At 42.6% G+C, this 22578-nt stretch overlaps 2 pseudogenes across 1 annotated transcript; both read left to right on the top strand.

Moving 5' to 3' along the window:
- The first annotated feature begins 16522 nt into the window (after positions 1-16522).
- LOC147461152 (D-3-phosphoglycerate dehydrogenase 3, chloroplastic pseudogene) lies at positions 16523-16924 on the top strand (annotated as a pseudogene).
- LOC147461153 (D-3-phosphoglycerate dehydrogenase 2, chloroplastic-like) lies at positions 16541-19547 on the top strand (annotated as a pseudogene). The gene is made up of 4 exons (XR_015186420.1): positions 16541-17885; positions 18016-18120; positions 18215-18310; positions 18379-19547. The product of XR_015186420.1 is annotated as a D-3-phosphoglycerate dehydrogenase 2, chloroplastic-like (transcript).
- Positions 19548-22578: the final 3031 nt, after the last annotated feature.

Genomic DNA, 22578 nt, shown 5'->3' on the forward strand with positions numbered 1-22578 from the left:
ATCCGAATACCACCAAGAGAGCTAGCATTTCCTTCTTCAATGGGTACAATGCTCGCAAATAATTGAAGTTATCTTTGTTGCATTACATGAAAATTTGGCTTGCAAAAAAACTAGAGCTCTTGTCCCCTTATTATTATTATGTAATAATATTATGAAAATCAATAAGTAGGAGTGCTTGATTAAAGAGCTCTATTCTAATCAATATTTAAAGGAAAATCTCATGCTCTAGTGGCTCAAATAGTCTCCATCTCAACTAAAAGAAGGTAAGAATTTATGAAGTCATATGTGACATAGAGTTTTAATCACATGAGAACTAGTGATTTGAGACTGAATAAAATTTCTTCAAATGACTCAATGGTGTCAATGATGAATGGAAATCTACTAAATGATGTTAAGCGTGAGTGAGTTTTAATCACATGAGAACTAGTGATTTGAGACTGAATAAAATTTCTTCAAATGACTCAATGGTGTCAATGTCGAATGGAAATCTACTAAATGATGTTAAGCGTGAATGAGAGTTACTTGATTGCAATGAAAATGTTAACTCAATAGCAATGCTATACTTGGTTATTGTTGCTATACTCGGTTATTGTCTTCTTGAAATAAGTCTTAGTGAGGAAGGGAGAGTCATACATTTTCCTTGGTATGTGATGTGCTGAAATTTTCTTTGTTAAAAGCTGGGAATGCTATCTAAGAGTTTCATGGGTCTTTTCCATTTTTCTTTGGGTTTTAAAATGCTACCGTGACCCTTCACTTTGCCATTGCTAAAATTGGAGCTTCTAAGGTTCCAGTGGCCTTGAGCCTTAACTTACATGCTGGAAAAATTTCAAGCATTGTCTTGAAGATACCTAGCGAGTGAACGAGAGGTGGGAGGTGTCAAAATTGACAACAATTGACACAAGAATATGGAGATGAGGATAGAGATTCTCATTGGTGCATGAAATGCATTTGGTGACCTGTTCCACTACATCAAGATAGTCCCTCGTTGAGTCGGGCTAATCATAAAATAGAAGAGCTCACTTTTAACCCTTCCTGAGTATCGAATTTTAAGTATTTGTTACAACTTACACTAAGGAGTGGTAAGTTTCGTCGATGTTTTTCAAGGCAAGCTCAGGAACTAGCAGAGGTTTTGCAATCTTAGCTAGTAGTAATCCATAAAACCTTTTTTTTTTGAAACTTTGGTAGGGGCCTAGATCTTCTTTTTTCCATGAAATGGGCGTGTGCACGACTTTGATGAAATCACCAGCAGAGCACGAAGCCTTTGCATCTTGAGGTTGTGCAAGATGAATTTCCTTGTCAGCATATGGCTGCCAGTGCTCTTGGTGATTTGGTTCTTGGCTATTGAGAGGCTATTTGTTGATTTTCATGGTTTGTTCTCTTAACATCTATTGCAAATGAAAACACACTACAATCTACACTTCTGTTCATTTGCACTTCAACATGTATTTTTGCGAAAACATGTGCTTCTAAAATTGTTATGTTACTAGCATACATAAAATAGCGGGTCATTACATTCCATACGAAATCCATATGAGGGGGAATGGCTCATTGCGAGAACGTTCGTATCTTGTTCGGTGTAGGGGGGTAGGTTAGCATGTAAGACACCGTACATAGGGGGGTTTCTCTAATTTTGATGCACGCAGGTGGCATCCCCCCATTACTAATAGTGAATCCCCCAGGATCTCTGTCTTGCAGAGCACATCCCTTTTGCACACCCTTCTTAGTCGATCTCAATTCCTCCTCCTGTCTGGCTTTATGGTAGAAAAATAAATGTTTCCTTTGTTCGGTGAACCGATGCTAATTATGAGAGAGTCACATCCCTCCTTGCTTGCCTAATTTGTCGAGGGAGAATGAGATACCTTGAATTCCACCCTGTATTGCCTAATCTCCATGGAAATAACCGCCTCAAGGTCTCAGAGCCCCGCCAAGAAAGATCCCTCTATTGATTTTTCGTGCTTACCCGTAGGATCCAAACTTGAGAGAGAGAAAGCGTCTTGATTCTGTTCCTCTTTGTTGAGAGCTCTAGAGAGAAAGAGAGAGATATTCATTTTATCGCCTTGCAAGCTTGAGAGAGCCTCGTCCTCTCCTAAAAACAAGCTCCTCTTTCCTGCTGTTGCCCTCCTCCTTGCCTTCTCCCCTTCTTTACTTCACTTCCCTTCTCTCCTTTGTGCGCCCTTTCGGGGGGCCCCCGGGGGGGGGGGGGGGGGAGAGAGAGAGAGAGAGAGAGAGAGAGAGAGAGAGAGAGATCGGAACAGCCCCTGCCGTCCTTCCTCTCGCCATCTTTTCTCCCTTTCCACCTCAAAGCCCTTCATTCCCGTTTAACACCCCCTCAAAGCCCTAAGAATTTTCTCTTATCCCCCCCCTTTGCCCCTCCACGACAGTCACGGCACATGACTGATGTGGCATGGGAATAATGGTGATGATGTGGCAATCTTGGATTTGCAGCAGCGCCGATTGAAGTGGAGCTAGAGCCGAATTTTTTTGATATGGGCCTGTGAGCCAGGTTCACTTCATGCTCGACGTCATCCAAAGCCCTCCATGGCTGCTGCGTCTTCTGTTCGCCCTCCCCTGCACCTCAGCTTGCTGCTTGCTATTTTCCCCTTTGTTTTCCTCCCCTTCACACACGATATGCCTCATTTTTATTCAATGGGAGGCCAACTCTTTTGGGCCACCACACCCTTGGGCGGCCGTGCTCCACCTTGTAGTGGGCGTCCATGCTTTGCCTATGGGTGGCCCTTAATCTTATGGGTGGCTGGCCACTATGGTGGTCATTTTGGGCGACCCTTGGGTTTACAACACATTTGACATGCATATCATCCTAGCACCACATTCAACATGCACATTGACCAAGGCATTGCCTCAAACGACATTTATTTTCAGCATCCCTGGACTGATAGTATCATCGTGAATTTTGTTTCCCCTATCAGTGACTTGAGCCATGGTGCCACTTGCCCTCAAGATGCAAGTATAGATGATTGCATTTTGAGAGAGGTCCTCGATTCACATTCGCTTAAGCCACAACTGAGTAGGGCATTTCCTGCTATCAACGGTCTCCAGTAAACGTTGATAGCATTTCCTGCTATCAACGGTCTCCAGTAAACGACATTTGAACTGAAAGCTCATTAATACCTTTATGTGCTCTTGTAAGGGCACCATATTTGACATACATAACGACCAATTTTTTTTTAAGAAAATCAAATCTTGCTGCTTTTCGACCTTCCCGAACCTACCAACTGAAGCAACCAAAAACAAAGAAGTCATCGACACCTCACCGTTAATAACTGACGTCGACTTCAACTCGCATTATCTTGTCAATCTAAACTCCGATTGTCGTGCTATCAATTCCTATCGACTTTATACAATGCATACCACATTGTAGAACCTGTTCAAAGCCCAAAAACTCCCTGATGGCACACTGCTTGAGACGACCAACTCTACACAAAACATTGAAACTTCAACTGCTAATAACTTAACAACCAAAACTCCGATTGACAATCTGAAAAGACTGGCATGCTCCACACTGTTTTTACTTCAACCCCATGCATTCATATCAACTTTCACCCTTCATCAGCAACAACTGCCCAATCCGGCATGGATCTGCAAACCATCCGAGCTTCAAGTTGCTATATCTTCCTCACTATAGCTCCAATTGACAAGCCGTAAAGACATGCTTATAGAGCACTTCGAACACTACCAATTAAGCTTATTAAACCACTTTTTAAAAACATCATTGCATCTCGACCTACAGGCACTGTCTTCATTTCTAGGCCCCAAAACCCACTTTTAGTATACATTGAATCATCTTGATGTCATAAGAGGTTTTGTCATAACTCATAAGTTTGGAAAAACCTTGAAAATTCATGCAAATTCTCGTCTTTCACCACGTGCCTGCAAAGCGGCGCGACATCCACCCCCTTTGAACCTGCACATCCTACGATATGTGCCAACCATTTTTCCAAACCACAAGCAAAAACCTAAAACGCATAAGTACTACCCCACTGTGAGCATGCTTTGAAAAAATTTCCCACCTGTTGGCTTATTTAAATATTCTCTCCTCCAGATCATAGGGAAAGCACAAGGATTTCCCAACAATAGAGCATAAGCATGAATTAACCCATAAACCATCATGAACCCCACCTAGATCACATGGTATATAAGTCAAATGCCCCAAACCATACACATATCCATCTCCACCCGGATCAAACTGCATATCAATCAATTTCCCATGACCATGCATATCATCGTCTCCTCTTAGATGAAAAGCTAGCTCAACATCCCCTACATCATAGGGTAACAAAGAATCCCATACAACAACATGTATCACTAGACACTTCCATAGCCCTTGTGGCTCATCCAATTGTTGATAATCAATCACGGGTAGGAGGATTGGTAATTCACCTTCACCCCCTCTAGTTTTGATCATTAATATCTGGATACATCAAATATTTGGAAAAATCCTCTTCACCGAACTCCCGAGATGCATCAGAAAACATTTCCCTAGTTTGTATATTCCCAAAACCAAATAGAGCATCATCCAACAACTGCATATGGTCATCATCAACCACATCTTGATGGACCTGCTTATGCATGAAATCAAATTGTTTGTTACCCTTTGCATCGATAATGAAGCCCTCCAAAGCTTCATCCAATAAGCACATAAGATCTATGTCCATCACTTCAAAAGAATCTTCCACTCTGCATATCTCAGGCTGCAAAATAGGCATTCCACATATGTTATGCATACTAGCCACATCTGTTGTAGACTGCTCATCAAGTTTCTCCCCCTCATCCAAATACCTTTGGACTTTTATAGAACAAGGCTCAGTATGCATGTTGAAAATTGCATCAACGTCCCTGTCCATATCATTGGCACAATGAACCCAATCATATGAAAAACCAAAAGATTGCAGTTCATTATGCACCCCCTCTGAATAAGCATCATCAAGTTCACAATTACTTTGCCATATTGAGGGCTCTGCATCACAAAATCTTGATAAAGAAGGAGTCTGCACCCCCTCTAAATCATCACCATGCGGACCTTCAAGCACATACCCTTGCTCATCCAAGCCCTTAAAATCAGGAGTATCCAAACACAGTAAATCTGTGAGCGACCCTTGGGTTTACAACACATTTGGCATGCATATTGCCCTAGCACCACATTCAGAAAGCATGCACATTGACCAAGGCATTGCCTCGGACGGCAGTTATTTTCATCATCCCTTGACTAATAGTATCATCGTGAATTTTATTTTCCCTATCAGTGCCTTCAATGGTGCCATGGTGCCCCATGCCCTCAAGATGAAAGTACAGATGATTGCATTTTGAGAGAGGCCCTTGATTCGCATCCGCTTAAGCCACAACCATGTTGGGCATTTCCTGCTATCAGCGGTCTCCAGTAAACGACATTTGAACTGAAAGCCCATTGATAACTTTATGTGCTCTTGTAAGGGCACCACATTTGACATACATAACGACCAAAAAATTTCTAAGAAAATCACATGTTGCTGCTTTTCCCGAAACTGCCAACTGAAGCAACCAAAACAAAAATAAGTCATCTGGCACCTCACCGTTAATAACTGACGTCGACTTCAACTCGCATTATCTTGTTGATCTGAACTCCGATTGTAGTGCTGTCAATTCCTATTGACTTTATACAGTGCATACAACATTCTAGAACCTTGTAAATACCCAAAAACTCCCAAATGGCACACTGCTCGAGGGGACCAACTCAACACGAAATTGGCCTCCAATGAAACTTCAACTGCTAATAACTTAACAACCAAAATTGTGATTGACAATCTGAAAAGAAAAGTGCACTCCACAAAGTGTTTACTTCAGCCCCATGCATTCATATCAACTTTCACCCTTCATCAACAGCTGCTCAATCCAGTACGGATCTGCAAACCATTCCAGCTTGAAGTTGCAATAGCTTCCTCATTGTAGCTCCAATTGACGAGCCGTAAAGACAGGCCTATAGAGCACTTAGAACACTAAAAATTAAGCTTATTAAACCACTTCTTGAAAACATCATTGCATCTCGACCTATAGGCACCGACTTCATTTCTAGGCCCCAAAACCCACTTTTACTATACATTCAATCATCCTGATGTCATAACAGGTTTTAGCATAATTCATAAGTTTGGCAAAACCATGAAAATGCATGCAATTCTCGTCTTTCACCATGTTCTTGCAAAGGGGCATGACAACGCAAAGCAAGCAAGTCTTTTGTAGTCATACCTTCTTCCCATGGCATTATAGTCCAAGATATAACTACTTCCTCTGTAGGCATAGTGGGTTTCTTCCCATGCATCAACTCAAATGGCATAAAACCTGTAACAAAACTGTTTGTAGTACGATCAACCCATAAAGAAATGGTAAGTGCTTAGGACAATCACCAATATGCCCTTGACATGCCTTTGCTAAAGATTTAACAAAAATAGGCGGATGCCCTCTTTCACTTTTCCCATTCCCTTCTGGATTGTATGCTGTAGTGAGAGCTAGTTTAATGCCCAGCCGAGCAAAGAAATCACAAGCTTCATCTGCATCTAGCTCCCCTCTATCAACAACAATTTGACCAACACATCCATACCTGAAAATCACATCTTCAAGCAATAGCTTGCACACTGAATTGGTAGCTTTTGTACGCAAAGCTCTACCTTCAACCTGGTTAGTAAGATCTTCTCTGGCAAGAACAATATACATCATCTGCCACACTCCTATTGGCATTGTAATAAGGTCCACCACCCACTTGTAGTGCATAGACAATGGATAGGTGGGATGCAATCCATCTCAATGTCACACATTAGAATATTGTTGGCATACTAAGCATGTCTCCACAAAATTGACCCACATCCTTATACATAACCTTCCACTAGTACCCATCTTTGATCTTGACAAAGGTTGCCCATGCTTCTCTGTGTCCAGCCCACAAGCTCTCATGAAACTCTTCTCATGAAACTCTTTTATAAACTGCTGTTAAGTCGCTTTATCACAAACAACCCATTGCGGTACCCCTCCTAAAGGCTTTGGCTGCTTCCGGCATGGATAACCATCCTTCACAAAATAGCCGTAGGCCTTCTTCTTGATTCTTTTATAATCTTGGTCAATCCATCCTCCTTGCTTGGTTAGAGTGCTTAGGTAGCGGCCAATAAAAATCCACTTTCCCTCGTAGAAGTCTTCAAAAAATATGAGCAGTATTATCGCAATTTGCATGTAGATAAGAAGAGGTATAGAACTTCAACCCAACATCATCACTTGTGGTAAGCATCTCTTCTTCATCTTCAAATCTAGCCCTTGATAACAAATCTGCAATAAGATTATCTCTACTTGCGATATGACAAAATTCAGGTTTAAGAGACTTAATATAGGCTATCCATAGTAGCATGGCAATAGCCGGTGTAGAGCAGTTGGAAATCATTCCTATCAATGGCAAGGAATCTATTTCTACCATGATTGAAGCTCCAATAAAATATTCTTTATCAGACCTTAGAGTAATCGCAACGTCCCAAAGTTCTCTCTTAACCTGTGGGTAGCCTTGTTGATGAGCATTGAACACCTTTGCTCCAAATCTAACCGCAGGCTAGTGTCAACTATTAAAATTATTGGCCTTCCACATTTTGTAGTCTACTTTTCTCAAGGTCGGAGCCTCGAGAAGCATCTTCTTTAGTTTCCTATTAGCCTTCATGTAAACCTCTTCCCAAACAAACCTCTTTTCTTTCCTTAGCAATTGCTAAAGCACCTTTGCAACATGAGCAAAATATGGCAACCAAATAAGGCAAAATACACACGCACCTAGAAGCCGACGAACTTTAGTAACTGAAGAGCATGTTTTCTTCATCTTTTGGATAGCTTCAACTTTAGCTAGACTTGGCCTTCTACCTTCTGAACTACACATATGCCCCACAATTGAAACCTCTTTAGCACCAAAAGTTGTTTTCCAAGCGGCATATCTGTCGGATTCTGCAAAAAAAAACAATAAGACAGCTTTCTGTAAGTATAAACATATAATTTACAAAACAATACAAAAAATAGAAAAGAGTAAACCCTAATACTAACCATGCCGCCATGAGAACTCAGAATGTCCATCAGGGCGTTTAAGCCCTTTATGCCTACGTATTCGCGCTCGTACGGTGTGGGGTCACGTTCTGTCATCGACCACTGTTCAAATCATACAAAGAATCCATTATGTTAGAATTTAAAAGTACAAATAGACATAACTACCAAACCTAAAGAGCAATGCGAAAACACTTACAAAATCGGCCTCAAATGATGTCGTTCCCCAAGTGGTGCGAGCTCCCTGCCTCTACTCGCACTTTGGCTGCCTCCTTTTGTTGCTTCCACTTGTCAGGATTCTCGCACACTACTTGCTTCACATTCTTCTTTGGCCAGCCAATCTGGTATGTTCTACCCATGATTTATTGATTTTTGCACCTCAGAATGCTTGTGCTTGCAGTACTCGCGCATTCGAACCTTCATCAGGTCTTCATTGAAGCGGTCATCCTGTGTTGACACGGGAAACTCGTCATGCAGCATGCTGATGACTTTGTCTTTTAATTCACTTGGTACTTCACTCCAAGTGTTTAGCATGTAGTGTCTAAACACCTGAGAGCAAAGACCGCGCATACGCGAGATCACCTTCTTGCCTTCATCATCCAAGATGATGCCGCTGCTGAAATAGAATGAGTAAGACAAGCCCTCTCGCCTGTGACGCGTGAACCTGGGTATCTCGCCAAGGGTCTGTAGCGGCGTGTTGATGGGGGTATGGACGTCAGGTGTCTCCACTGGAGTCTGGCCCCTCAAGTGAGGAGTGTCAACTAGGGTGACTCCCAAAGGAGTAGGTAGTGGTGTGTAGCCAGGAACGGCCAAATAGCCATGCAAAATCTCGCATAGATGGCGATGCCGTGGCTGGTGTGGGGGTGGGCAAAGAAGGGAAAGGTAAAGAGGCTCGTTGAACATGAGGCGGTGTCGAGGCATCAGCGGCGGCATCCCCACAACAACCGCCGCTGCCACCACTAGAGCGTCGGTACCTAGACAAGTGTGAAGATCGTCTCATTGACATCGAAGCTTCAGAGCGCGCTGAATGCTCCGAAATAGAGGGAGGCACTGAAGGATTAGAACAACGTGATGGCTCTCCAGAGCGATGACCATCCTCGTACCACTGTCTCTGTCGGGGTAACAAAGAAGAAAGAAACTCATCATCATCCATACCTACATTAAACACACAAACATTTAATCTTAATATTGAATGGAGAAGAAAGCATAGGTAAGTAGAGAGAGAGAGAGAGAGAGAGAGAGAGAGAGAGAGAGAGAGAGAGAGAGAGAGAGAGAGAGAGAGAGGACTCATAAAGAGGGAGGGATTCCTATGTAGAGATATTCCTGTGAAGTTCTTGTGAATTTGTCTCTCATGTGCATTCTACGTATCTTGTAAAAGCACTGAGCTCTGAGTGCGATGGAGACTGAGGCTGCAATCACGAAAGAGGTGATCCGTCTCTACTCATAGATGCTGCTCGTCGGCGCGAGGAGTGTCCCTGCTTGTAAGAACATACCTGGAGCATACGTACCTGGAGTGGACGCAATGACGATTAAACACAATTTAAATTTCTCAAGTATAGCCATGTGAATACAATATATATTATAAAACGGAGAAAAATTGTTCAAATACAATGTTTATGGCTTTAAGAGGTCTCTCTCTCATCCTCGTATAGCTCAACATAACTCCCTATATCTATATAGAGCTCTCTGTTTAGGCAGATGTCCTCCATTTCATTTTGTACATCCTCTGCATGCACCCCATAGAGAGTAGCAGCTTGATGCTCTTCTGGCACCACCTCAATGGATTTTGACTGGGCATCTTCTCCAATCTCCTCCATTGATGCCACTGTGATTGGCACATGGTAGCCCTCATACGTCCGTACACTACGAGGGGCTACCTCTATGACGTACCACCAGTTTGATGCAGACTTTGTAGGATGAAATATCACCTACCAGAGCCACATAACTTACATGAGAGCTTCCAAGCACATAACTTCTAAACTTGGATAGCTTCCAAGCACATAACTTACTTGTTCACAATGCTCGGGTAGTACAAAAGTGTCTTCTTAGGTCGGTCCATTTTCTAGTTGAATCCACTTCAAGGAAACCAGAATGTCCTCTGCGCACAGTAGCGTTGTGACCCTCCATGTTTATCTTGAACCATTGCACTATAATCGATCTTAAAAATCCTCTATAATCGATCTTAAAAATCTCTTGAAGCGTGTCAAAGTAAGTTGAGTTCCGTTACCACAGGATCTGCATCAGAGGACCGTTGTCGACTAGACTGTTCAAATTTTGGCATGATTCTACAATCTTGAGTAAAACACTTTTTGTCGATTCGTTCCACCCTAAAATGTCAACCGTTACACCATGTTGCTGTGTATGGCTTATACTACAACCAACAAAGATTATGAGTGGCCGTTCAAACATCTAGAAAGTCACTAGTTGTACATTGCAAACTTACCTTGGTCGCACAACCCCGAGAGTACTCCCACTCCTCCTCAGTTACTTCTTCACCGCACTGTTGTGTGCTTTTCAATTGGTTGTGCAACCATCTTAAGCTCATGAATGTTGGTAGGCTCTCTAGACCCGCCGGATAATGCATCGGTGGTCGTCTTCCCCGTCTCCACTCGATCCGTGCCCTTTGTTGCTCTTGCTTTGCATCCCCATATTGTGAAATCCACTTTTGCATCACTGGATTGTGAAGCATGCAAAATCGATTGATTTTATCCTATAGATCTTCCGTCATATTCTTCTCAACACCGAGATTGCACACAACCCCCACAGCATTTAGTTTGGCGAACTGTACGGAGTCTACATTAATCTCCTTTTGTGAGATCCATTGCACCAACTTCGCAAGTTTGTAGATTGTGTTACGGATGTGAGGAGACAAACATCCCTCAATGGCCACCGGTAAAATAAACTACAAAACACATCTAGTAATGATATTAAAGTTCACACACAAATTTGTTACACAATTCCCACTATGATATATTCCACTTCAAACATACCTGACACATTTTATGCTAGTCGTGTGACTTCAAACCGGTAAGCTTTCCTTCTTTAGTGAAACACGCTCGGAGCGAGTGCATTACGCCAGTGGGGGTCCGCACAGATTGAATGGTCGCTTTTACTTTGCGTTCTTGGGCTCCTGTGAAAATCCATGGCGCTTTAGGGAGTTTTATTGATCCATTGGATGCTGTCTGCGGCCAATATTGCTCCATATAATCCACATTTCTAAGGTCAACCCTGGATCGCAAAGTATCTTTCTTACCGATCAGATGGTTCCATAGCACATTACCCACATTCTTGAATATGTGCATTGGATCAAACAAGTGATTGATCATGAGTCGGGGCCAATATGGTAACTCGTACCATAGAGAGAGTCTTCATCCCTGGGGGCAAACTGTCAGCACACATCTCCTTCTGCTGTAACCATGCTTGTGCAGACATCCTCGGTGGCTCTCTTTACAAAAAGCCGTCGTGTAACACATGATTCTTTGGAAGATACTCTTGATGACCTTCATAGATTTGCTTCTTCAATGAGGGCGCCCGACGTGCATTCAATCTAGGTCCACATGTGACACATGCTCAGTATCCTCTTGTTTGAGGCCCTGCATGTATACACATGACAATAGATAAGCTTGAGAAAAACCAAGATTTACAGTGTTTGAGTTTGAGTGTAAATCACCTGGGCATTCTGTTAGTCCGGGATAGTCATGCATAGTCTACATTAGAATGCCTCTGATCAAAGCATTCCGTCGACCTGTGTGTCCGCTCATATCCACCACTTCTATGCCAATCCAAAATTGTTGTAGCTCTTCCAATAGTGGACGAAGATACACATCCATATTCTTCACTTTATACCGCCCGGCACAATCAAGCTTAGCCACAGGTGCCCCTCCTTGGTAGTCAACCACGGGGGAATGTTGTAGTTGACGATGACAATGGGCCATACACTGTAAGATGTTGATCTTTGACCAAATGGATTTATGCCATCCATAGCCAGGTCTAGGCGCAAATTTCGAGCTTCCTTGGCAAAATCCGGCCATGTTTCGTCTATATGTTTCCAGGCTGCGCAATTTGCAGGAATCCGTAGCACACCATCCGAAGATTTATTCTCCTCATGCCATGATGCTAGGGCGGCCATGGACTTACATTCGAAGAAATGCTTGATGCGAGGAAGCAGAGGAAAATATCACAAAACCTTTTGTGGAATTTTTGTTCCGTGGAGATCTACTCGATATCTCTCGGAATCACATTTCGAACACTTCTCCATGTCTATGTATTCCCCTTTGAAAAGCGTGCAGTCGTTAGGACAAGCGTGAATTGAATTGTAATCCATCCCCAAGTTTTGCAAGATCTTTCTTGCTTCCTCTTTGAAATCTGGTATCACATTATCAGCTGGCAGTATGTGCTCTTTGAGAAATCTACACAGCGAAAAAAATGCGGTACACTTGTGTAAGTAATCTATCAGATCATTATACATCTAGAGTTTTTCATTAAAGTAAACACATTGTAATAGATCACCTGAAAAGCGCTGTGACGCTAGTGCCACTCCCTCCAAACTTTGCCCGCGTGTTGAGAAGAACCAAAAACACCATCAATGTATACACACATGCTCCATCATACAATGACATATTGGCTTCACTTTTCATATCATCATAGATAAGCCTTTCTGAATCCATGATCGTCTCGATCATTTCATCGATCTCGGGCTCAAACATTGCCTCTTGGGAATGTGGTCTGCATGATCATCCTCCGAGCTGTTAGAGGCTACATCTTGTGGCCTCACGTATGTTGCTTGACCAAAGCGCATGCGAACACATCTATTGGGTTGCAAGATTGATGCCTATTGGCCAGCGTCAGAGTCAAAAACTCGATCTATAATAGATGGATCAAACTTGCCAAATTCGCGAATGTGCTATAAAGAAAGGCGTCTTGTCTGTCGTACAACATGCTTGCATTGATTACAAGGACATAAGATCCTTGTTGAGAGATAGGTGTTTCGGTTGGACGGCCCCACATCCTCGTCACTACTTATAATGAAGGTAAAAACCTTATAACCTGGACATATATTTAATCTTCTATTGGCATCCTCCGTCTTTTATCTCTCTCTCTCTCTCTCTCTCTCTCTCTCTCTCTCTCTCTCTGTTTGTTCACACTGTAAACTACCTCACATTCTCTAGTCATATCCAATCCTTGTACACCTCGGTCTAGAGGTGCACGGAGATTAGAATCACCGGGTTATAATCTCGTCTTTATTGGTCAATGCCTATAGTTGTGGGTACGAGAAATCTACACACCCACTTTTACGTGATAGTGCATGTAGTGAACAAAACCCCTTTGCCTCTTCTCTAGCTGTAGCGATTCACAGCATCTTAACATCTCTTCACAACAGATCTTTGTTTGAGGGATTACTTAGCACATCACATGTTGGCCTCCAATCTAAGTATCATGCCGTTGAAAGCTTTCCAACTTGAGGTCACATTCGTAGAGAGGAAGAGAGGGATCACCATTCGTATAACTCTAATTTTTTTACCGTAATCCCGAAGGTAGACTCTAATATAAAAACTCAATCTAAAATCTAATTTTAAATCTAACCTAATTGAACATGTGGTGATTCGCGGCTAATTGAATATGGTTAGTGTGTGAGTTAATAGGTGTCAGATTCTGATGGAAATATACATATTATTGTGTAACTAGTTTTTTCTCTTTGAGCAAAGCGAGCCTTCATTGACATGCACTGAAATCTAACCTAAACTTAAACGTAATCTAACTTAAATCTAAATTTAATCTAGTTAATCTTAAATCTTGTCTTAATCTTAAATCTAAATCTAATCTAATATTAAACTCAACATAAATCTAAATCTAATCCAATCTTAAATCTTAAACCTAAATGTAATCTTACTTAAATCTAACATAGCTAGCTAATCTTTAATACTGCTTTAATTTTAAATATAACCTAATCTTAGTCTAACGTAAATCTAAATCTAACTTAATCTTAAACTCAACATAAACATAAATCTAAATGCAATCTAACCTAATCTAATTTAAATCTTAACCTAATCTCTCTTTCTTTGTTTTCTCTCCTTACCTCTCTCTTTTGTTTTCTCCCCCCCTCTCTCTCTTTGGTTTTTTATTTTCTCTCTCTTTCTCCCTCTTTCTCTTTCTCTTTGTTTTCTCCTCTCTCTCTCTCTCTCTCTCTCTCTCTCTCTCTCTCTCTGTTTTATATCTTTCTCTCTCTTTACTTTATCTCTCTCTCTCTCTCTCTCTTTTCCTCTCTCAATGTGTGTGTGTATGCATTCTTTGTTTATGCATGTGTGTGTATGTTTTTTTTGTTTATGCATGTGCTCTCTCTCTCTCTCTCTCTCTCTCTCTCTCTCTCTCTCTCAAAGACACAATGTATGTGTGTGTGTGTGTGTGAGTGAGAGAGAGAGAGAGAGAAAGAGGGGAAGGGAACATGAGAGAGAGGAGAGGGAAGGAGCATACCTGACTCTCTTTCCTCTCCTCACCTATGTGTGTGTGTGTGTGGGGGGGGGGGGGGAAGAGAGAGAGAGAGAGAGAGAGAGAGAGAGAGAGGGAGAGCGCGGGTTACCTCTTTGCTTGAGCACTGAAAACTCAGATTTGAGATCTGAGTTTTGAGCACTCTCGGTTTATTTTTTATCCCTGTCTGCGTCGCTACAGGTGTCGCTATGTAACAAATAGAATAGCGACGCTGATAGCGACGTCGTGGATTTTCACTTTTGAGCGTCGCACTGCGAGCGTCGCTAATGTGAAGTACCTATTGTAGTGGGGGTGCACCAAGGTTGGCAATGGCAGCACCAGCAACCTCATCGCTAAGGGGCTGGGCAGGGTTGATGGGTTCGCCTAGAGAAGGGCTCTGTATGAAGCCGCAGGTAATTGAGTGGCTCGCCTGAAGAGGGGCTCCGTAGAGAAACTGGTGAGCTCGCCATAGGGCCATTAAGAGTATCATCACGGGGTTTGCCCACAGCTACAAGCAGGGCGCAAAAGGTTGCATAGGTGGGCTCCCCATAGAAGGCGCAGGATCGTTTGGGAGCTGCGATGATACCATGTGAGAGAAGGGAACTCACAGAGAAGGTGAGTGAGAGAGAGGGGCTGTTAAGCCAGAGAGAGAGAGAGAGAGAGAGAGAGAGAGAGAGAGAGAGAGAGAGAGAGATACGCAAAGAGAGACAAGAAGGCGATGGAAAGAAGCGTATGTTGTATTGATCCGAGGAGGTGCAGCTATATACAGAAGGAGGAGGCAGTTACAAGCCGGTTACAGGGTTCATGTGATCCATGGGGATGCGTGTCGTTTATGCCTATTAGGATGATGGCTAGGATGGATGATGTGGATTAATTATTCCCACACGCAAAGTCCACCTTCGAGCAGCCACACCTTCTCCCTCTCCCTGCAGGTCTTCTCCCTCCTGACTCTCATGGCATACTCAGCCTCAACACCTTGCAGCATTACCCTATGGCCAGGCCGGTTCATTTCCCTCTCGCCCTTGTATCTACCCTCCTGCATCCGTCGCCGTCCTCCATTCTAGTTATCCCCACGCAGATACTACCAATCGCAACAACGACATACCTGGTCCTTCCGCCTGCTCGACCTCCTCACTAGCAATCGTGCCCCGTTTGCCCTTATATGCACACAAGGAGCATCCCTCGTTTGCCCCCTGGTTGGTCTGCATGACGACGTTGTGGTTGCTCTTGCCGGGCGTTCCCAAACACCAGCCGACACTCAATCGTCCCGCAGCCATTTCCATCCCCGCCTTTTGCGAGCTGTTGATGGCTCTCCATCACACCTGTCGCTCGCCACTCACTTCTCGCTTAACAGGCTAACACCAAATCGATCGCCTCCTTCTTCTTCGATTTTCCCAAGAACGACCGGACATTTTTCTTAATAGGGAAAATTACCAAAATACCCCTCTAATTTGAGGAAATTCCCAAAATACCCTCGATATTTTGTCAGAAACTCCCAAAATGCCCTTCAAATATTCCAAAATTCCCAAAATACCCCTGGTTGTGAGAGTAAATTTCTCGAAAAATAATTTTTTTTGTAGTTCTTCACGAGAAGAGTGATTGTCTATCGTACAAGATGCTAAAACTACAATTTGAGTTGGTTACGTAGGCTTTGGAGATAAATTGCTTCATTATTTTGAAACATAATTGCCTTTTTTGTGATGGTAATTGGTGACAATTTACATGCTGAGCACTCAAAAAACGGATCTCAATTGTCAAAAACGAATGAAGATTAGAAAATCTTGAACAATCCAACCAAAATAAATACATGGGTATTTTGGGAATTTTTGAAATTTGAGGGGTATTTCGGGAATTTCCTCAAATTACAGGGGTATTTTGGTAATTTTTCCTTCTTAATAAGGCACGTTTTCACATGGCTAAATTTTACTTTTGGAGAGCAGCTATGGCAGCTCTGCGTGTTGCATCGGTACAGTACCCCGCTTCCGGTGCGCTTCTTGGCAGACGCATGTACAGGAAGCTCCCCGACCTCCCCGTTGCTGCAGCTATCTCTTCTGTGCCAGGCCGTCCCACGATATTGGTAGCGGAAAAGCTAGCCGAGGGCGGCCTCAAAATTCTTCGAAAAGCTGCCAATGTCGACTGCTCCCACAACCTCTCACCTGCGGAACTCTGCGTGAAGATGTCTGTTTGTGACGCCCTCATCGTGGGCAATGATACCATGGTGACCCGGCAGCTCTTCGAGGCTTCGAAAGGCCGTCTGAAGGTTGTCGGCAAGGCGGGTGCAGGCCTCCTCAATGTAGATGTTGAAGCTGCAACTGAATATGGTTGTCTTGTTGTCAACGCCACTCACCCAAACCGTGACTCTGGCATTGTTCAGGCTATGGGAACTCCTTTGCAAGATTGCCTATGACGTACACCTACATGTAGACGATGCTTGAAGATTATAATAACTGCCTGGAAGGTCACCCCTTGAAGGGAATCTCATGATGCCATACCCTTCAAAATAGTCATAACATGCTGAGCTGCACATGATAAGTCCTCCAAACGAAGTTATGGAACTCAATTTATAGACATAGCTGTTACTGCCCAATTCACTCTGACGCGTGGTCGATTTGTATAGTCACGAGAGAAACCAGATCATGTTGCACTGAATTTCAATGCCTACCCAGTCCTCAAGAGATCATGGCAGCATCAGTTGTTTCTTGATTGTTATTTATCCTGGGTTCCGGTGGTAGTAATATGTAGGCTTTACAACTTTTTATGTCCTGAGGCCATTCATAATTGCATTTGTATTTAGGACGGATATCAGTGTCACTGGGCGGCAAGAAACCGGCTACTTCGGACCTCCTTCCCCACCAAATAGCATAAGCCTTGGATGTGGTTTTGCATGACTTTTACATCGGCTTAAGGCTTATACATGATGGGCTAGCAAAGCTACAAAGGATTATTAGCATTTGTTTCATATTCATTTTACCTGCAATTTAATGGAGCTCATAAGAACTCTTAGTGACTTTGCTGTTGGTCACCAAATATGTGCAGCGATGCGGTTTCCCAGGTTTTCCTTTCGACATGTTATTATGGGATGGGACAAGGTTGCGTACACACTAGCAGAACTGTCGGGTGCTAGTCGGAGCTGTGACAGATTCGGTTCCCTCGATGATGGCAGTTGGAGACTTGATTCCTGTGGAGAGTCGCTTGCTTCGGCTGAAGTTATCTCCTTGCATATACCTCTCACCACAACAACAAAGAAGGCTTTCAATGCTGAGATCATTTCCCAACTCCGGAATGGGGTAAAGATTATAAGCGATGCTGTAGGTGTCATTGATGAGGAAGCTCTCCTTGAAGCACTGGATAATGGGGTGGTTGCTAAGGTACTAAAGGCCATAATCCTTTCTTTTTCAAGAAAGCTTGTTTACTGAAAACCAAGTGAAGAGGAGAGTAACTAGTGCTACAAATCCCACTTTTTTGACGAGGCTTTGTCACTCATTTTGCGCTTTGCAGGCAGTGTTCACAGAGGAGCCATCGAAGCTTGATGACAAGCTGGCTGGTCATAAGAATGTCACTGTGACGCCTCATCCACTAGCAAGCATGAGGTTGTTGGCACAGGTTTTTTCCCCCCCCTAATATTCCTGCTTCCATACCAAGCATTGCTTTCATCAGTCTTCTTGTCATTTTTATTCATACTTTTAGTCTAGGACAGGAAGGTGTTGCTATGGAGGTTGCACAGGAGGTCCTCAGCGCATTGCAGGGAGACATTCCTCTCTCTACTATCAACGCAAGGGGGTTTTACAAAGAGGTATGCGTTTCTATTCCCAGCGGCTATTGCCTGGCCGTAAAAGAGGATAAAAGTCTGTGTCTGAACAGGTGCTTGAACGCCTAGCTCCATACATTCCCCTAGCAGAAAAACTTGGCCGGTTTATGCAGCTAGCGACAATCGGCAGTGCAGTCAAAAGTGTGCAAGTCTCCTACAGATTCAAAGATGGGGTTGTGTGTTGCCTGGAGAGACGTTTGATCACCTGGAGTCCTCTGCTGCGCCCGATGATCATCAAAGGATTGACGGAGCCAAATTCTAGGACGAACGTAAATTTCGTGAATGCAGATTATGTGGCAAAGCAGCAGGGCTTAGTAATCACAGAGGAATGGAAATCAGGTAAAGAGGAGAGCTCTGTAGATATAGAAGGTTCTCTGGAGAGCATACAAGTGAAGATTGCACAAGTGGAGCCTATGTTTTCCAGGGCCCTGCTTTCGGATTCCGATGAGATTGCTTTTGAAGGTGAGTTGAAGCACGGGTGCACCCCTTTCCTCTCGAAGGTAGGCAGCTTTGATGTAGACATCAGCTTGGATGGAAGATTGATCCTCGTGGTCATCCGGATCAACCGGGGATGATTGCAAAAGTGCTGAGTGTGCTAGAGGAGGACAATGTTGGTATCAGTTTTATGATTGTAACTGCAAGGAAAACTTCAAGCAAGCAAGCTCTGATGTCCATCAGGGTAGAGGATGAGCCGAGCGTGGCAGTATTGCAGAGGATTGAAGGCATACAAGGTGTAGAGGAGGTGATGTTTGTCAATCTTTGATGATGGGGCATCAACCATGGTAGGTTGGCTCCTCATGACATTCTCTGGTCTTTGTGTTAATGACAAGCTATTTACAATGATTTAATTTTTATAGAACAGGCATAAATATCTATTGAAGAAATGAATACATAGCCCAAAACTTCTATACGTAGCTTAGGCATTTCTTCATTGTTGGGAATTGTGGGCTTTGTCTTATGATGGTGTGTATCTCTTGTATCCTACAGGGATGCATATGTGGCACAAAACCATGTGAGAGCATGTGGAAAAGGTACCTAAGGGTGTGGGTATCCATGGAGGTTATTATTAGAGAGTGTGGACTCATTTGGAGTGAGTTAATAGATTCCTAAAGTGCCTTGAAAGATTACCCACGAGTTTGCAACTTGCATGGGCTGATTTGGAAGCTTTGTATGAAGTCATCGGTGATGTTAAAGAAGCAGCTTAGCCTAGCTCTATATTAATGAGCTCTTTTGTACACACTTTTAGTTGAATCAATCAATTTAGTTTTGCATCTACATTCTACTTTATCTCTATTGTGTATTCAACATTGTCATTAGCATGTTGACACTATGAATGATTCTCTAATCTTCTCTCCCTAATCTTTACAAGTGGTATCAGAGTCTATGGTTTCTCCTAGGTCATTACTTAATTAATATCTTCTAATCTCTCACTAGAACATTAGCCTAAAATGCATTCATAAAAGTTATTTTTTCTCTCGCTAATGTGAGCACGTTATTGGGTTCTTTCCCTTCAGCCACTACTCTCTTGGCTAATAGAAAAAACTAATGTTCGATTTGTGTGCATCATTAAGCTTTTATTGTATCGCAATTCGTATGGTTTTTTCTTAGTTTTTACTTCTATTTAGCAATACCAATAATACTTTCCTCTTGGTCGATTCATTGTGTACATTGGAAGGCCTCTACAAGAGCTTTCCATGGAACCTATGAGCTTTGCAATCCGATTTGATTAGCCCCAAATCCTCTTGATTATAGTGTGTGGTTTCTCTCTGGCGGAGTATGCATATTATCACTATTTTCGGATCCCTCCTTAAGCGAGCTCGCGAGCCTTGGTGGTAGTTGACGGTCGTGGGTTCAAAAAGCACAAGCTATTTTCGGTAAGGAAAGTTGATCTAACTTAACAATAGCGATAAATTGCAGTGAATTGTAGAGCTTTTGGATCCGTAAGGGATTCATCCCGTGCCCAAGATTTTGTGCTCGTCGCTCGGACGCCAAGCCATATTAAAACAAAGCTTATCGAGACTTTTGGCTCCGTAGGAGTGGTTCCTACAACCTACAGCAAGGCCCGACACCCATAAGCTTCTTTTGGCCCGACACAGAGGGTTTTCCTACGGTCTACAATTTCTGAAAATTGCAACTCCGAGAGCTTTTCGAGTACCCAAGGCTCAATCTCATTCAGAGTTTCAAAGGGTCCTAAGCCTTCTCAAAGCGATCACTCACACAAAGTATTGTCCCCTCAACTAGAGGGTTGTTGTTGGCAACTCAAGCTTTCAAGGTGTTCAAAAGTCGTTAAAACAAGGTAGCTAAATTCTTCCCAAGCTTCCATATGTGAAGGGTGACTTCACCGCCAATGAAGAGGTACTTCGCACAAGCAAAGAAAATGGATAGTCTCTCAAGGGAATTTTAAAGATAAATGTTTGCATCCAAGCATATCTTTGCCATGTATGTTTATACATCCATCATTAAAGATGTTGATGTGTGCGCTTGAAAGTAGTTAGACATTGGCCTTGGGCTAAGACCGCTCCATTGCACCATGAGGGCTTGAGAGGTTAGCACCATGAGGGGTTGGATGGTTAGAAAGCTCTTGTCAAGGGGAGGAACATTAGCATCAGTTTTTTGTTTTGCAATAGTGTTATTTAGCTTTGCATTTCCATTTAATAAAGATAATGATCAAGCTACGATAGCAACCATGGCAACATCAACACCAAGATAGCAGAGTCGGAAGACGAAGAAGTAGGAGTGAAGGAGGACAAACAATGAAGTTGTGGCAATGAAAGTTTTTTGCAAACTCTTGGACTAGAGTTGTGTGTTGGAATCTTGGATTGGAGTTGCATTCCTGTATTAGAGTGTTTATCATTAGTTGTTTCCTGGATTGGGGATAATGGTGGTTAGCTTGGATTTACATAGCTATCCCCAAGGGGAGGATTGTTGGGAATTGTGAGATTCGTCCTATGATGGTGTGAATCTCCTCTATCCTATTAGGATACATATGTGGCACAAAACCATGTGATAGTATGTAGAAAAGGTATCTAAGGGTGTGGGTATCCATGGGGGTCATTACTAGAAGGTGTGGACTCACCTAGAGTTAGTTAATGGACTCCTAAAGTGTCCTGAAAAGTCACCCATGAGTTTGGAACTTGCATGGGCTAATTTGGAAGCCATCAGTGATGTCAAAGAAGCAGCCTACCCTAGCTCTATATAATGAGCTCTTTTGTACACACTTTTAGTTGAATCAATCAATCTAGTTTTGCGTCTACATTCTACTCTATCTCTATTGTGTAATTAACAATAAAAATAGCGTAACATTATTATTAGCAAGTTGATATTATGAATGGTTCTCTAACCTTCCCTTCCTAATCTCTACATTCATTGTTGTTAGAATGATAATTTTTAATATTTATAGTCAATGGTTTATTAAATTGTATAAGATAAACTCTTACACAATGTCGTATAAGCATGTGGTTAGTGCGAACTTCACCACTTTTTCAAGGTATTTATAGACCAGCCAATCTTGAACAAGGAGAATAAGATATGAGAGATATTTTTTAAAACTTAAAACCGTAAGTTGTATGTAGTATAGAGTCTGTATGTCTCTTTTACCAACCGTCACTTGGGGTTGTTCATGAGTCAAAAGGTCCAATCATCTCTTACATGAACCTCAACATCATGTCAAGAATCATGTTTGTCTTGAGGACAACTCAAATCAAATCAAGCACCGAAGCAGGGTCGAAGTGGATGTCACCTCTTGCGAACACAACTTTTGGAGATTTGAACACCTTCACAATTGATCCATTTCCTCCAGCATAGCCACTCAAGAGCCTTGACATCAAGGATTATAACTTGTTGTTAACATGCGTTTATAACATGCTCAAGCAAGTGCTCTTCTACTGTTAAGGATGCCTCCCCACAGGGCCATCTAACACCCCTAGCAGATCACTGTCCAATTGAACCACTTTCTTTGAGTGCCAATGTTTATAAAACAACTTAGTAGAGTTAACTTTTTTTAAAACGTGCTTTGCTTTATAGAGTAAAAAAATGCTTTACGTTAAGTAAGAAACTATGATTGGGATTCTGGAGAGCAATCTACTGAAAGTTGCAATTTCAAAAAACAAACTTTCTATTTTGAACCTTGATATGGTGGTTCCCTTGCCTTGAGTGATAGCACAAATCACAAGCCTCAACTCAGTTCTCTAAGTCTTTGTCCTCAAGAGACTTTCTTTTCTTTGTCGCAAAATCTCATTTTCTTCATATTCTCT

Source organism: Adiantum capillus-veneris, chromosome 3 (assembly GCF_014529385.1).
Source record: "Adiantum capillus-veneris isolate H3 chromosome 3, ASM1452938v2, whole genome shotgun sequence".
In the NCBI taxonomy this organism is placed as follows: domain Eukaryota; kingdom Viridiplantae; phylum Streptophyta; class Polypodiopsida; order Polypodiales; family Pteridaceae; genus Adiantum; species Adiantum capillus-veneris.